Source organism: Rousettus aegyptiacus, unplaced genomic scaffold, assembly GCF_014176215.1.
Source record: "Rousettus aegyptiacus isolate mRouAeg1 unplaced genomic scaffold, mRouAeg1.p scaffold_m13_p_10, whole genome shotgun sequence".
Lineage (NCBI taxonomy): Eukaryota > Metazoa > Chordata > Mammalia > Chiroptera > Pteropodidae > Rousettus > Rousettus aegyptiacus.
The window spans coordinates 53,512,153-53,527,785 of record NW_023416285.1 but is presented as its reverse complement, the minus strand read 5'-3'; the positions used below and the strand labels follow the sequence as shown (position 1 = coordinate 53,527,785).

The 15,633-nt window shown below is 36.4% G+C and overlaps 1 long non-coding RNA gene and 1 pseudogene across 1 annotated transcript; one reads left to right on the top strand and one right to left on the bottom strand.

The window, feature by feature from the left end:
* Positions 1–7,983: 7,983 nt before the first annotated feature.
* On the bottom strand, positions 7,984–12,657 carry LOC107499308. Its single transcript, XR_001594229.2, has 5 exons — positions 12,612–12,657; positions 10,322–10,384; positions 9,239–9,259; positions 9,136–9,162; positions 7,984–8,088 (listed from the first exon to the last, which is right to left on the bottom strand). It is a non-coding gene; the product is annotated as an uncharacterized LOC107499308 (long non-coding RNA).
* Positions 11,954–12,072, top strand: LOC118609052 (annotated as a pseudogene).
* Positions 12,658–15,633: the final 2,976 nt, after the last annotated feature.

The following is a 15,633-nucleotide window of genomic DNA, read 5'->3' as shown; positions in this document are numbered from 1 at the left end:
ATGAACTACTTTTCAGCTAAAACCAAGTAAGCTGTTCTTCAAAATTCACCGAAAAATAGAAATAATCCTCAACTAATGGAGGCGTTTAAAACGATCCATTGCAGAATCTTGTTATTAACTATCAATCATGGAGTCATTTATACAACAGATATTATTAACAAACAACCTATTACGTTGACATTTGAAATATTAATTAGTTAATAAACGTTAGTAATAATTTTTCTGACGGATCCGAAACGTATGTTTGCATTTATATGTATAAGCACGGTAGATATGCATACATATTACATATAAATTCTGGAATATAAATTTTATGACTAATCATGTATTTCTCCTTATTCATAGATTAGACGGGAAAAAATCATTTTTGGTGTAGTTTCCTGGCCTAGCCTACCACCTTATATTATCAACACGTTTTGAAATGCTTGTTTGAAAGGCAAAAACAATATCGAGCCAAAGGAGATGTGTGGAATCTTTTCCGTATCATTTATATCCTTCTTCAACGGTTCTTGTTTACATGCCAGATCGAGATGTGGTGTCACATTAACTGTACTGATAATTATTTCAAGACTTTTCAGCACTATTTCTAAGATATAGAACCACCTATCTCTTGCCAATGTAAAAGTTTCAAATATATTTTTAGCTGTGTGATCCTTTTTTCTCCCCATTCCTTATCCTTAGAAACCAGTCCACTGTTACTATAATAATTAATTCAATAACAACTAACTTTAAGCCTGTTTGGACTGCACTAAAATAACTTTGTGTATGCTTAGGGCCCTTAATTTGAAGTATGCCTCTTATACTTGATATCTTTGAATGCTACAACTGTATTCTCAGCACTATTTCAATCTCATTCTAACATGCCTCTGATTTTTTCCTTCTTCCAACTATGTATTCCAAAGACCTCCCACCAAAATTATCAAATCTCCAATCAGAGTCTTTGCTTGCCCAGATGAGAACCTACAATAGAACTTCATGTAAAGAGAGTCAGGCACCAAACACCGAAAACCGTCTAAGACCTTCCGTCAGTGGTTTAGAGTTCTGTTTTTCAAGCAACGTGTGAACCTATGATATGGCAAACAATAGTTTCTAGCAGAAAATAAAACAAAGATCTTGATTCCACAGAGCTTACAATTCTAAGCATTGGGAGGAAGACAGCAATCAAGGAGAGACACGACACACGATATGCCAGGTGTGATCACCGCACTGAAGAAGAACAAGGCAGAGTAGAAGGAGAGTATTTTAGATCGTGTGTCAGGAAGGCCATTCTAGCAAGTCGAAGTTTGACCATGAAATAAAAACAATGTGAGAACGTCAGCTAGAGGGACACGGTTCCAGCAGATGAAACAGTCAAAGCAAATTCACCCAGGTGTGTGCACGCATAGAGTAAAGGGAAAACACCAAACAGCTGAGCATGGCTTGGGAAAACCGAAAGATGGGAAGACTTCTAAGGAAGTACATCAGGGAGTGGGGAAGACTGTTACGGCCCTACCATTTGTGTTAAGCAATTGGTTTGGCGTGGAAGTTCAATTGAGAGTCATTACGTGATATATATTTTAGAACGGTGAAGAAAGAGTGAAAGCTAGGAGACTTCTTGTTTGCTTCAAAGAATTTTCCAGTCATTTAAGTGCCCACTTACCCCTTGTATTCTATTCTGTGTATTTCCATTTGGTCTTGCTTCCTTTGTACTCACCTGACTTCCTCACTGACCATTTTAAATATTCTCTTACTGGTTCACATTGCTTCTCTGCCTGTGGCATTCCTTCTTGGAAAAGCCCTATCCCAGCATACCCCTAAAATCTGCTTCCCGTGCTACTTTACCTAGGCAGCTAAATTCTAAAGAAAAAAAGAAGCAAGCCTCCCAAGCATATAATTGTTCCTTCTGTATCTTTATCTTTCCTATACTCTACCGGTCACTCAAAACTGCTTACCAAACATTTCCGTATAGAGCTTGGAGTTAGCTAGATTTTTGTTTCTGTTCTTCGAAAAGTATAAGTAGCTTCACGATGCTCCTCAACACTTCAGTGATCTCCCCCACCACACACAGTGATCATCTGGAAAAAAAAAAAAACTCTCTTTCTTCATCAAAGAGAATGTTAAAACAGTCCAGCATAAATATGAACCTTTCAGTCTAACCTTTCAATAACTTGATCTAAATCTGAACATCAAGGTTCACCTTCTTGACTAAAAATATACTGGCCCATATGGATTTTCTAGTTCATAACCTAATTTCTTCTTTCTCTTCCGTTGTACTCTCTATCAAAGCTATTCTTTTTTCATTTTTATCTATCTATCTATTTTTAATGTGACAACGCTACGGCAAAACTAGAATAACAAATTTGACAGCTAAAATGTACTCAGCATCTACCATGTGCGGTGTCATGAATATACATCGATTCAATCATCTCTCACGATTATTAACAATCATGCCGTAGGGGCAATATCAGTTTGCCCCTAAGGATATTTCTACATTTGGTTTTGTCAGTTAAGTCTTATTGCTCCTTAAACCTCCTTGTAATTCTCTTTCTTGAACTACTTCTATATATTTTGTATTGCCTCCTTTTTCTCAGACATCAAACTGATGCTCTCTGTGATTCTGACCTCAGCCTCTTCTTACTTTAAGCTTTGCTCTACCATTTTGCCATTTTAAGAATTTTAATTAACACCTATAGTCTGTTGATGCCTAAATATTTAGGTACAGACCTGAATTTCTGAATCTCCATTAAGGCTGAAATGCCCAATCATTACCTGTTTATTTTTATATTACCCAAATAAAAATATAAGCACTGTATCTTTCCACTTGAGTCTCTGGTCCACAAATTTTATTCATGTGAACTTACTTTTTTCCCCCCAAATTTGCCAGGTCTATATCTTTATGATTATAAAATGAAATAGGATTATATTATTTAATGTAGCTGCCTTTGGCAGACAGTTAAATAGTTTCCTAGGAATTGTGTTCTCTCCTGGCACATGCTGGACTCAAAATGTCCTATCCGTGTAGGTCAGCAGCGACAGACTTTTCCCCACTAATTGGAGAGGTTATAAAAACATTAAAACAGAAAAAGGCAGCATAGGACCTTGGCAGGACTGTGTCAATATGAAACTACCCTTACGAAATTGTTTTAGGCGTTTGTTAAGTATTTCTCTTTTAAATGCAACAGATTTAATTTTCGGGAACATGAAATTAGCTCATGGAGATAACCGTGCTTTTTCTCCCTCTTCACTGCAATAGCAGAACAGATTCCCAACTACAAGTCTTCTAAAACCATCTCTTCTTCGTGGAGGATGAGATTGTAGATAATGTAAAAATTCCTCTTTGTGTCTCTCCCCCTGCTCCTCTTGTGTTCTGATGGTCAAGCATAATCCGTATGATTCTTATAAAGTTGAGTTAAAAAAACATCCCCAATAATGCCTGTATGTCCATGTTCCAAGCTAAAATAAGGGTCCAGTTACATTTAAAATTAGTTAGCAAACGTCTCCATTTAAATGACAGTAGTTACTTTGGAGCTTCCATATCCAAATGCCTTATAGTCTCTTCGTTTTTATAGTTTTCGCTCCAAAGGGTCCATAACTCTTATTTTCAGTAGCTTGAGTAGTGTGTAATAACTGTTGTTTGTGTAAATCAGTGAATAAAGTCAGATAAAAGAAAGATGGAAGCAAGGAAAAAGAAGAGAAAAAGGGACTATTAAACATACTGCAATCCACTACAAAAGTGACTAGTGCAGGATGTATTTTTCTTCAAAAAGTATCCCAATAGTTATGAGTGTTGTAATAGGGGTGATGCACATTGGAGAAGAGCCTATATACCAACGATATTTAAAAATCTCTTGTTATAGGTATTTATTTGAGTTATCGAGCTTCCTCACTCAGACATATACACTCTTCTCCGTATTATCCAAAATGGGACTGAGAGAGACACTCTCCAGTGGGGTTCTTTTATTTATTGTGTTCTAGAAATATTTCCTTAAACATGTGATACAAAATCAAACTTCAGGTTTAATTTTGAGTTCAAAGCAATAGGCAAATAACATATTATTGAGTCTAGCACATTTAACCAAAACAAAATTAACAGTAATATTCTGTTTTGACTAAATTATCCCACCAAAAAAATCATAAATTAAGTAAACGAATTTTTTTGGAGAGCCAATAAATATTTACGTTTTTTTTTTCTATCACATGTACACATGTCACCATATACCTTCACTTGAAGGACAGGAGTCCTCCAAGACTCTATTTAAGTGAATTAAATTCCATCTACTAAGGATGAACTTGTTCAATAAAATATAAAAACAATTTTAATTAAATTTATTGGATCGACATTGTCTAATAAAATTATATAGGCTTTGCGTATACAATTCAATAACACGTCACCTGTATAATGCATTGTGTGGTCAACACCCAAAGTCAAATCTCCTTCCGTCACCGTATATTTGCCCCCTTAGACCTTATCTACCTTCCCACTCCTCCCTTTCACATCTGATAACCAATAAAATGTTGTCTGGGTCTATGAGCTTTGTTTGTGAGGTTGTCTTGTTCGTTTGTGCCTTTAATCTTATATCCCACATATGATGCAATCACATGGTTCTCAGATTTTCCGTGTCTTATTTCGCTCAGCACGGTAATCTCAAGAAACATCCATGTTGTCAGTAGTTCATATTTTCGTATGGCTGAGTAGTATTCCACTGTATATGTGTGCCACATTCTCTTTATTTAATCATCTATCGAAGGGCACTTCATATGTCTCTATGCCTCGGCCCCCGTGAATAATGCCGCATATATCCGTGTGCATATATCTTTATGGGTAATTGTTTTCAAAGTTTTGTGGTAGATAGCCAGCAGAGGGCGAGAGTCCTTGTTCTGCTGCTGTTTTTAGCCAAGAGTTTCGGTACATTGTTTCCGCAGACTAGGAAATTGAATACAATGGGATATCCGGTGTATGCTGGATAGATTGATTTATTCTGGGTGAAGAGTTTTTCTTTTTTCATTTTATAATACCGCAACACAGAGAACAAAATAGAAAACAATCAAATAGTTCAGAGAATATCATGACTACAGTTTTAGAAATATTGATCATTGATCTCAGATGTGGATTATTCATGTGACAGTAAGCGATTGACTTTATCTTTTCTGTGTGTGTGTGTGTGTGTGTGTGTGTGTGTGTGTGTGTGTGTGTGTGTTCAAAACTGGAATGTGTACACAGAAACATTGTTTGCGAGTCAAACGTTTTTAAAATTCCAATCTCATGTGAATACAAACAATACTGTTTCAAATTGTGTTAGAAAAGACACTCATTGAAGCACTTTGGATGCATTTCTTATCTGAGGCCTGATACAATGCTGCTAGATTGTCGAAAGGATCTTTGAGCAGGAAGAATCATCATGAGTAGAGAGCAAAGACAACTTCTCACCAAGCCTGTGGAGAAAGAGAAAACAGTATTTTTGTTACACTCTAGATTAGATTAAGTTACCGATAATACCATGACACTTTCTTGTTTAGGGGTTATACCCAGATTGATTCCGTTGTGTCTGACCAAGTGCTCACAATTGCCCATTTGTTGCCCCCTGTTTTACCTTCATCAAATTATAGTCTACTCTGGGCCCCTAAACTCTGCTTGTCCCAAAGCTTGAGCAAGCACTAAAGAGTGGAACATGCCTTGTTATCAGTTTATCCTGAGAACTGGTTGGCCTCGGTGGACTCTTTTTCCTACTTTAATTTCCCCATGCTTTTCCACCTTCCCCTTAAAAGTTTATACTAATCTTTGTTTACCTCTCCTTACCCTGTATAGAAAGCATTTTCCTGTTTGAGTTTGTGTCACTGCAGATTTCTGAGATTTGAACATTCTCCCCATGGCAATGGTCTCTGTGCTGGTTAAAGTCTCTCCTTTCTAAGTTCGGATTTGTTTTTATTTGACATGACAAAAGATTCTTGACTAAAAACAATGCCTCGGTTAAAATCATTCACGTGAAAAAGCTTAACTGAAATTATTCGAAAGTAGTTTTTGAATCAGACTCTACGTTGGAATACCTTGCTATCCCTACTATTCCTTTCTCAGCTTGAGCTCTTAGTTTTTATATTTAATTACCCTGATAGTTTCCCATTGGACTTCTTTATTATGTACTGTCAATAATCGTTTTCAACTTACCTGCCATACTCCTGCTTATATAATAGGCCTCAGTAACACATTTAATCATATCGCTTCTTTGTCAGATGATATTCTGACCGATTCCCTTCTTTTATGTCCACCTTTATAACTAGATAATTAGCTGTCTACCACAGAGACTTTCGCTTGATGGTATTTATGTCCCCAGTGGCTATCTCATTGCATGCTCATGATGTGGTCCAGACATATCTAATGAATGAATGAGGACAAATTACAGCTGAACCCTTATTTCCTAAAATAATATTCCTGGAAACAGTAATTATTTCCAGTTGTTTCTTCCCGACGTTTAAAGAAATCCTTATTTCCATGTCTTCAAACCTTGTGGTGAAACTATTTCCCAAACTGTTAACGTTTCCTCGTATGTACTTCAGGAACTTAAGAAACATGGAACGAACAGTGAATAATCGTTGAATGAATTTCTATGATCTTTTTCTCCACATGTCATTTCTCACATGAAGTTCATTTCTGCATGTCAGTCCACTGGCTTTTCAATTTGAATGCTATTCACTTTCAAAATTATCATAGTCAAATTACCTTTTTGAAAGTCCCTTACTTAAATCAAGCAGAGCCTAGGCATAAAGCGATATTCCTTGAAAGGAACAAATCACCCCTCCACCCCGAAAACAAAACAAAACAAAACAGTTAGGCGGCTAGAGCATTGTCTCTTTTCTGAAAGGTCCATTTGCATAGATTTTATTTGCTACTCCAGTTCCAATAACTTGCAACTATCTTTTTTTTCTTCTCCTTGATTTGGGCTTTCATTCAATCCATCATCACATCTATTGATCTCCTTTTCTTAGTGTTCTTTCTCCTTTTTCTTTAATTCTTTCTATGACCAGCCCATCTATTTCATTATGGTATACACATTTCCTCCATTATTGTCTTTCTCATATAGTTTTAATATATCCTTCTTGATCATATAGATCTAGCTATTACCCAAAGTCTACAGAATCAAATTCGGATTTTTTGGCCTGTCAATTATGGGACTTTACATTGAATAAAGTCTCCATATGCATGAAATATAATTGAAATTTGTTGGAACTATTTCGATGTTGAATTGTCAAACAACTTTATTTTGTAGCAAAATATGAATCTTTCATGGCATTTGGAATATTTCATGTATGAGACAAAACAGACTTTTTAAAAGCAAATTGATTTATCTTCTTGTTGGTATATTAGAGCAGTGGTCCATATCCTAATTGCTCATCAGATTCTCCAAGGCTGTTTGTCAAACTTTATAGAGTCATGAATCAAATCTGGATCTTATTAAATGTAGATTCTGGTTGAATGGGTCTGGATGTGGCTTCAGACTCAATTTATGACAAGTTCCCAGATGGGATTTGTGCCCTCTGCTCCAAAGATTACATTTTAGACGGACATGTTTTAAACAATATCTAGACACTGATTTAGTGGCAGGGCATCATGCAGTCACAAATACATATACAACTCTAATCAAGGTCATTTAGGAAACGATTCTTCCAACGGTCTCACCAATTCCATGAAGTGGTCACATAGTGTCGTGATACCTATTTGCCCATGAGAAAACTGAAGTTGAAAAAAGATTAGAGATGGTTTAAGGTCATGAAATTATAAATGTCTAAAGCAGGATGCAAATACAGGTGTTCTCATTCACAATACCCCACCTCTAATCACGTTCTTTTGAACGTATTTAGATGAATAAATGCACATCCAGAGAGCTACATCTGGCTGCATCGCTTAAACTGAAGCTGCTTTTGATTTGATGGCTGGATTTTATTTTTTCTTGTTTAAACTCTCACCATTGCTATTTCAGCAGAATTAAACATGTCACTAGTTGTGGCTTACCTTTTAATCATGTCCTGTGCTTATGAATCATAGGAAGAAGCTGGAACTGGATATGGTTGTGGATATGCTGGATAGTTACGATAGCCTGATCGAAGCTTCTCTCTCTGTATGTAATAAAAAGAAAGAGGAATTTACAGAGTTGAGGTAATGACAGTGTAAATATTTCACAGTAATTTCTGTTAGAAACTTAGTTTGTTGTTAAAGTTGGTAGGACATTGTAGATCATTTACATGATAGGTTTTTTTTCAAAGGTCTATTAAGGTTTTTACTTTTTTATTAAAAAAATGTTTAAAAGAAGAGAAAAAAGCAAAGCATTACACTTTTACTGCTAGTTGACAATTTTGTTGTTTTATAATACAAGAGGAGCTATTAATTATCACCAAACACTAATAAAGCTTTAAATGTTCTTCATGATATTACCTCTAAACTCTTACCTTGCCAAGCTTTGGATTTTCCAGGAAGGTAGAATTTGTCGATTCCAGCGTAGGTGGAATTGTTGCCTCTCCCTTTTGACTTATGATGAACTGATTGTCTCTTAAATTCTCCTACTTTTTTTATATTAACTTTTGCTAATTCCTATATGCTTCCTACGTCTTTCTTCTGCAACATTTAATTTGTTGCGAAGCTGAAGTTAATCTACTTAATATATTAGCAAGAATTTTTGAAACCTTATCACATTGACATAACATATCAAAATAATATGACGTATCAAGGATATCTTTTGTTAAGAAATTGTCAAATACATAAAATTCCCTATCTTAGTTAATGAGCTCAATTTAACTCCACCTAATGACTTCATCACCCTTCGAAAGAATCAGAAGCTAAATCCTCATATCTTCATGTGGATTTTTGGTGCCTCTCTGATCCTTGATTACGCATATACTATACTGATAATTTGAACTTCATCTGTTTTTCAGACAAAAGGAATTACGTTTGGGAGAATATTTGACTTCTTCTGGATGACATTATGAGTTTCCATCTAAATGCTACTGGTACGCAGGAAGTATGGGCCCTTACCAGTTTAACATAAAGAAATACATTTAATATGTACTTTAGCCATTCTTTATATAGGTGAGCGATGATTCTTCTTATAGAGCAATACTGAGAGAAAAAATAGTTTCATGATGCCACATTATCAGGGGAATACTTACATAGTGCCTGTGCCTATATGGACGAAACTGTAAAATAAAGAACAGGCTAAAAGTGTGATGCATGTTTAACGATCAAGTTTTCCAGTAAAGGAAAGTATCTTACCTCTTCAGATGAATCAGCTCTCTTGGAAAGAAAACAAAAACAAAAATAGCAAACATTATAATTTCATAACTCCAGATTCAGTGTGAAAAGACAAAGTTTTACATAACTGACACACTATGCTAGTTGTTTCTTGTTGCCGTTGTTGTCGTTTAGTGACATTTTTAACATGACTGAAGAGTAAGCTATCGCTGTAATCAATTTGCAACATTCCAACATCAACTCACTCTGATCCAAATCTCTTTTGTGTGTATGAAGGAGGAAAATCTATTACTGTAACTAAAAGAGTGAAATTGAAATGTTAAACTTTAGTATTGCTCAAGAGCAATGTTTTTTACATAGATATGTTTTAAGCTTCTGAAAATCTGCATGCCTTCGCATATTGATTGTCCTGAGAGTCTGTTGTCATGATTATGCTTTTTCTGTGTTCTTCTTGGATTTTTATGTTTGCAATCCATTAACGGAAAAGGTAACGTGGTAAACTGTGCGGTCACAACCACTTTGTTTTTGTAACATCAACTAGATCTAGTTAGGTTGTTGGTAGTATTCTTATGTCTTGATGAATTTCTAAGTAACTGGAGGCCAGGAATGCCAAAGTGAAAGGTACCTTTTATTCTAACAGAAGAAAGGGTGGGGGAGGAGGAATAAAGAATGACAGGGAAGAATCGAAGGAGGAGGAGTAGGAGGTGATGAAGAAGGAATGAGTTCCATGAGGCCAGTCTTTACACAGTGACCCACAGTAGTAAATGACAACACCACCTGGGAGCTCTCGACATCTGGTAGAGATTTTAAAAGTTAAGCCCCTTTTATTGACATCTCAGTCCCACATGTCTACATTTTCTCTGACATTGAGCTAATTACGCTTGAGCATCTCTGTGTGTTAATGTCCGTGTGTCTCTGCAAGTGTACTCAAGATTTATTCTGTCTTTAATGGACTTATATAGCTTTATTCAAAAAAGATGTGCATGTAAAACATTAAAACCAATAAAGACGTGTTTGGGCAATACAAATATGGTCCAGAACACAAGAAAAAAGAATCTTTGAATAATTCCTGAGACATTCTTCAAAATTTTCTGATGTACTTACAGTCATGGCAACCATGAGAGCCATGATGAAGGCAAGGATAAAAATCTTCATTTTTGGTGAGACCTGTGAAAACATATGTGAGAAGTCTGTAACACAGTCATTCCTGTGCTTAAAAATCATTCATTAATTGAACTTTGCTCCAAAGCTGTGTGAAACATGCTAGAAACGCATGGACAAATAAAACGCTTTGCCTGACACATGGCATTTAGAGACTAGTAGGGGATACTAGTGAGTAAAGATAAGTGCTATGGTATGGCAGTACTAAAGAACCATGAAGACGTAAGAAATGGACATCATAAAGAGAACAGAAGAATAGGTGCAGGATATTCAAGTAAAGAGAAAGGGAAAGCTTGTGCTAGGATTGCATAGGATAAGTAAAGAGAATTTTGGGGAGCGTGCAAAGAAACAGAATTGAGAGGGAGAACGGCATGCTGGAATTGAAACAGTTCAGCGGGTAACAGAAGAAGGACAGAAAGGGAGACAGGCTGACCATTTAGATTGTTGTGAGATTATAGGCTTCCTACAAAATGACATTAGGAATAATAATTAAAGCAGAGTTTACAATAGCACTCAGAACATAGAGTGACAAGCAATAAGGACTGGTCTTACAATAGAGACAGATAGAGAAAATGAGTCAGGTTTTCGGCTTGAGAATCTGTGTAGGAGGTGTAATGCTACTATTAGAAAATTAATGATACTAAATGAAAATAATTCAAATGAAAAGTGTTTCAGGGAACATATTTGTAGATACTTTGCAAGATCCAATTGTTACAAATGATCCGAACTCCCAACAATCATCTTCACCAAAATTATCCTAAGCTAGGAGTCACTGATATGATTTGTGATTCAGTAATACAAGCGAACCCAGTTCTTTTGCTGTTGAAAAAGGGGTAAAACAGATTAGTTATTTCTCCATTACAGACTTCTGAATAAAAACATTTTGCAAACTATTAGGTAAATAATGAGTAAAACCTTTTCCCCCACTGATCATTTTTGGCCTTCGGTTGTGACAGAACGACAAAGTAACCTCAATCGTCTAACGGCGGAAGAAGCTGTGCTTCAGCCTGATAACTGTAACTGTCTAACATGCAAGCAGAATTTGTGGCAGATGGTATTTCCCTTGTTCTTTATCTGCTGATTTTGTCTCATTGGTTTCAACTCAGAATGGCGGCATCAGAAAAACTGAAAACTGTACATTTCTTGATGGAATTTTTCTGTCATCTCCACTTCCCACATATTCAGTCCTGTCGTGATTCAGATAAGGATGCGACTTCCAGTGTTGTTCATACCTCCAGTTTTATTGAAAGTAGAGGAGTGAGGACAATTCACGGTAACTGCTCTTCTACACGTGGATAGACAGGTGGATAATTTGGGGGCTTCGAACGAACATTATCAAAAAAGCGACAGTGACAAAAGTGTGATACGGTAGAAAGAAAAGCTTTTTTTTCAGCCAGATCACATGCGAAATGAAAGCGTGTTAAATAAAAGAAATTATTCAAACACGTAGCGTGTGACGCAGCGTTAATTTTGTCGAAAACCGGAAACTATTTTGAGGATGAAAATGGCAATGAAAAGCTAACAGAAAATAAATTAGTGATGGAAACAAAGTAACTTTGAGAAAGTTACTAAACCATCTACTGCCATGCCACCCTGAACAAGCCCGATCCCCTCTGATCTCGGAGGCTAAGGAGGGTCGCGCCTGGTTAGTACTTGGATGGGAGACCACCTAGGAAGACCGGGGGCTGTAGGTGTAAAAAGTAAAAAAACTAAGGGATCGTAAACTGACAAGGTTCTTGCAATCTGTGAGGTCAACCAGGGGTTGCCTCCCATGAAAAGAGAAACATAAAAAAGAAAGAAAAAATCACTAAAACTTTGAAATAATATACACATTTGCAAAAAGAGAGCTTATGCTCCTTAAGAGATCATTTATTTTGTAAAATTTCAACTTCAGCAATGCAGTTAAAGGTAAAGTAGTTATTAACACAGTGGATATCATACATTCCATCAAAGGAATGAAAAGACTTCCAGACGATCCCGCCGAGATGGAGGTCGCCTACTCCTTATTCCACAACACTCACTTGGTGCCGTGATCACTGTCCACTCAGAGACCATGAGATCCTGACTTTGCCTTCAGACCTTGACATAGGGTCATCACTTCTTTAAATTGCTCCTTTATGAGAAATTACCAATAAATGCCATACATCGTAAAAATCGTTTTCAACTTATTCTAGCAGTAAAAATTTAGAATACGCCGTCACATTAGATTGTACGTGAATATATTATGTCTTACCCAAGACGAGATGCAAGAAGTCGAGAAGCTGAAATTCTGAAGCCCCGAGGGACGATGTGCTTTTCTAGAGCACTGGGGTATTTATATATACTGAAATCCTCCACTTGTTTTTCTAAATGATGTCGATTATGATGTCATATTATAGACCTGAAAATAGCATCCGGTATCTGTCTCCACGGACACGAAGAAGAAATGTAAACTTTACAATAGAAGCTTGTGAAGCAGAGTGACAAGTACACAATCGTACTCGTTACATATTAATCCCAGTATTAGTCTAGGTATGTGGGAATAACACAAAGGGACAAGTATGCTAGAGTAAACCAAGCATAGATATGAATCGAAATCATAAAATCAGCATCTGCCCTATTTCAACATACGCATGTCCAAGATGGAAAAACTTTGTGCAAAAAGGATAGCATCTTACCAAATTTTACTGGTTCTCTAATATAGGGTAGTAACAACTGGTGGAATGAAATCATTGTCATCAATTATTTCAAATATGTCTCTGACAAATTATTCTGATGTACCTTTATTCTACCAACCTTAGAACATTTTAACTCGTAAAGGATGTTTAAATGTTTGCCAAAATTTAGGAATCCATTGAGTGTTGTGCAGTAAAACAATTCTGATTTTTAACATCCACAGATGACCACAGAAGTTCAGTACTATATCTCTTACACATTAACTGAATGCAAAGGTTCTGGGATTTAATGTACTTCCTTGGCATCTTTAGGGATGCATGTTCCTAAGTGGTAGTCATGTGTGAACATGATTACACAGGATAGAGGGAAAGTTAGTTTTCACTGAGTCCCTAGGGAAATTTATATAAAAATTCACCTCTTTGTTACTGGTTGGGGAATTGAATGTACTCGGAACTGAGTACACAAAAAAATCATTTTTAAGTTTAGGTATATTTTTTGTCCTAGTCCATTGCAACTCAACATATGGTATGTGGGATCATCAGAATCAGCATCACCTGGGAACATTTTGGAGATGTATGGTCATAGGTCCTCTTTCCAGACATGTTGATTCAGCATCGGGAGGTGCAGGAGGAATCTCATGTCATTACCTCCATTCGTTGTGTATCATAAGGTTTGAGGAGACACATAATCTATTCATGTATTGTTAGTCTCTAGACTTAACCTTACAAATAGAATTTCAGGTTTAATTTGTTATCAGAAGTTTTAAGGAAATGTTTATCAGGCGAATCTTCTCTCCTGTATTTGAACAAACCCATTAGAAATTATTACTATTCTCTGGGTGGTAGATTAAACACTATAAATTATAAAGGCAAATAAAGAGTTAAAGTTCAACTCAATTTAAATTAGTCTTATTCTTTTTTCATTGAATTCTAACCCCTGCAGATAGGTAAGCTCGTCTCAGTGTGAAACGAATCCAATCTCCGGTATAGTATATTCTCAATGGAATAAAAATATGGAAGGTTTAGGAAGTATTAGAATAAGTTGGAATTTTAAAAGTAATCCCTGCTTTACTCGTTTTGTAAATTTCAAGTGATTCCTTCCTTCCTACCTCTTTTCTTTCTCTCTCTCTTCTTTCCTCAGTTATTATCTTCATCTCTTTTCTTCCCCAATTTATTTTCTCAATGATTCTCTTTAATAATGTTACTAGGCTCTGTTCTCATAGATCCATGTTATGACATTCTCGGCCTACTGAATGAAAAAAGAACCAATGCTCCAAAACAACAACAACAACAGGAACTGCCAGGTAATAAAAATTTTAGATATAATTATGCACATTTAAAACCTACAACTAAACTTAACTCACTCATATTGAAGGTTGGAACATAGAAACGTAGAATTTTTCTACCCATCATTTTCTGCTTCAACACAATAGGAAGTGTGGGGATTATGTGTAACAGAAAGGAAATCAGAATAGTGGACTCTAAACAAAGGAGTAGTTTTCTTGTTACTTGTGGTTTCATTCGCCAGGAACAGTAGGTCGTTTTAGAATATTGATGGACCAGAACGTGTCCTGTTATTTTTCTAATTAAGTAAAACAAGAATTACACCCTCTATAACCAAAGACCATATTGCCTGAAAATGCCAGGGTCTACCATGGAAGGGAAAAAGCAATAAAGAGTGATTGCTTTATCGCAAGTATGGCATTCGATGGGTGGCATGAGGATGCAATCTCTGAATGGGATTTATGGTGGCATTTATGCTAGATTTCCTCTCCCTTCTCTGCCTCCCCTTGCCTTTTTCTTTCTCCACTCCATTTTCTCCTCTTCCTTCTCTTCTTCCTTTTTTACTTCTCCTACAATGAAAGTATGATCTATAGGCTATGACAAAATCCATGGTGCTTATTTACTTAACTACAAGTCCAGGTTGCAATAGACCCCGGCAATTTCAGACAATATGGTCGTTGGTTATAGAGGGTATAATACTTGTATTACTTAATTATAAAACAACAGGAGAAGCTCTGGTACATCAACATTCTAAAATGACCTACTGATCCTGAGAAGGAAATCATAAGTAACAAGAAAAGTACTCCTGTGTTTAGAATCCACTATTCTGGTTTCCTTCAGTTAGACATAGTAGCCTGTGTGTATTAACGAAATGAAAATACTGCAACCGAAAAAATAGAACAAGCTATGACTGCCTATTAATAACATAATACATCCTGGGCATTGGGAATACCAAATGACAATCTCTTATTTCTGCTCTGAAAAGGTTGACCTATGTTGTGGGCCACATGTTTGTGACTCTCAGCCCCCAAATCCATATGACGCGGCCTGCACAAAAATGTGACGTATTAGGACGTAGGGCTTATCGATTAGATGAAACCAGGTCACAGGCTGGAGCCTCCATAAGGAAACAAAGCCAAAGTAAAAATAAGGGACACATAGCTTTCTCTGTCCATCATGTGATGATATAGAAAGAAGGCAGTTCTCTACTGTCCAGGAAGAGGGTCCGCACCAGAACTCCAACGATGCTGGCACCCGATCCCGGGCATCCCAGGCTCCAGAATTGTGAGAAATAAACGTTGTGGAAGTCACTCGAGT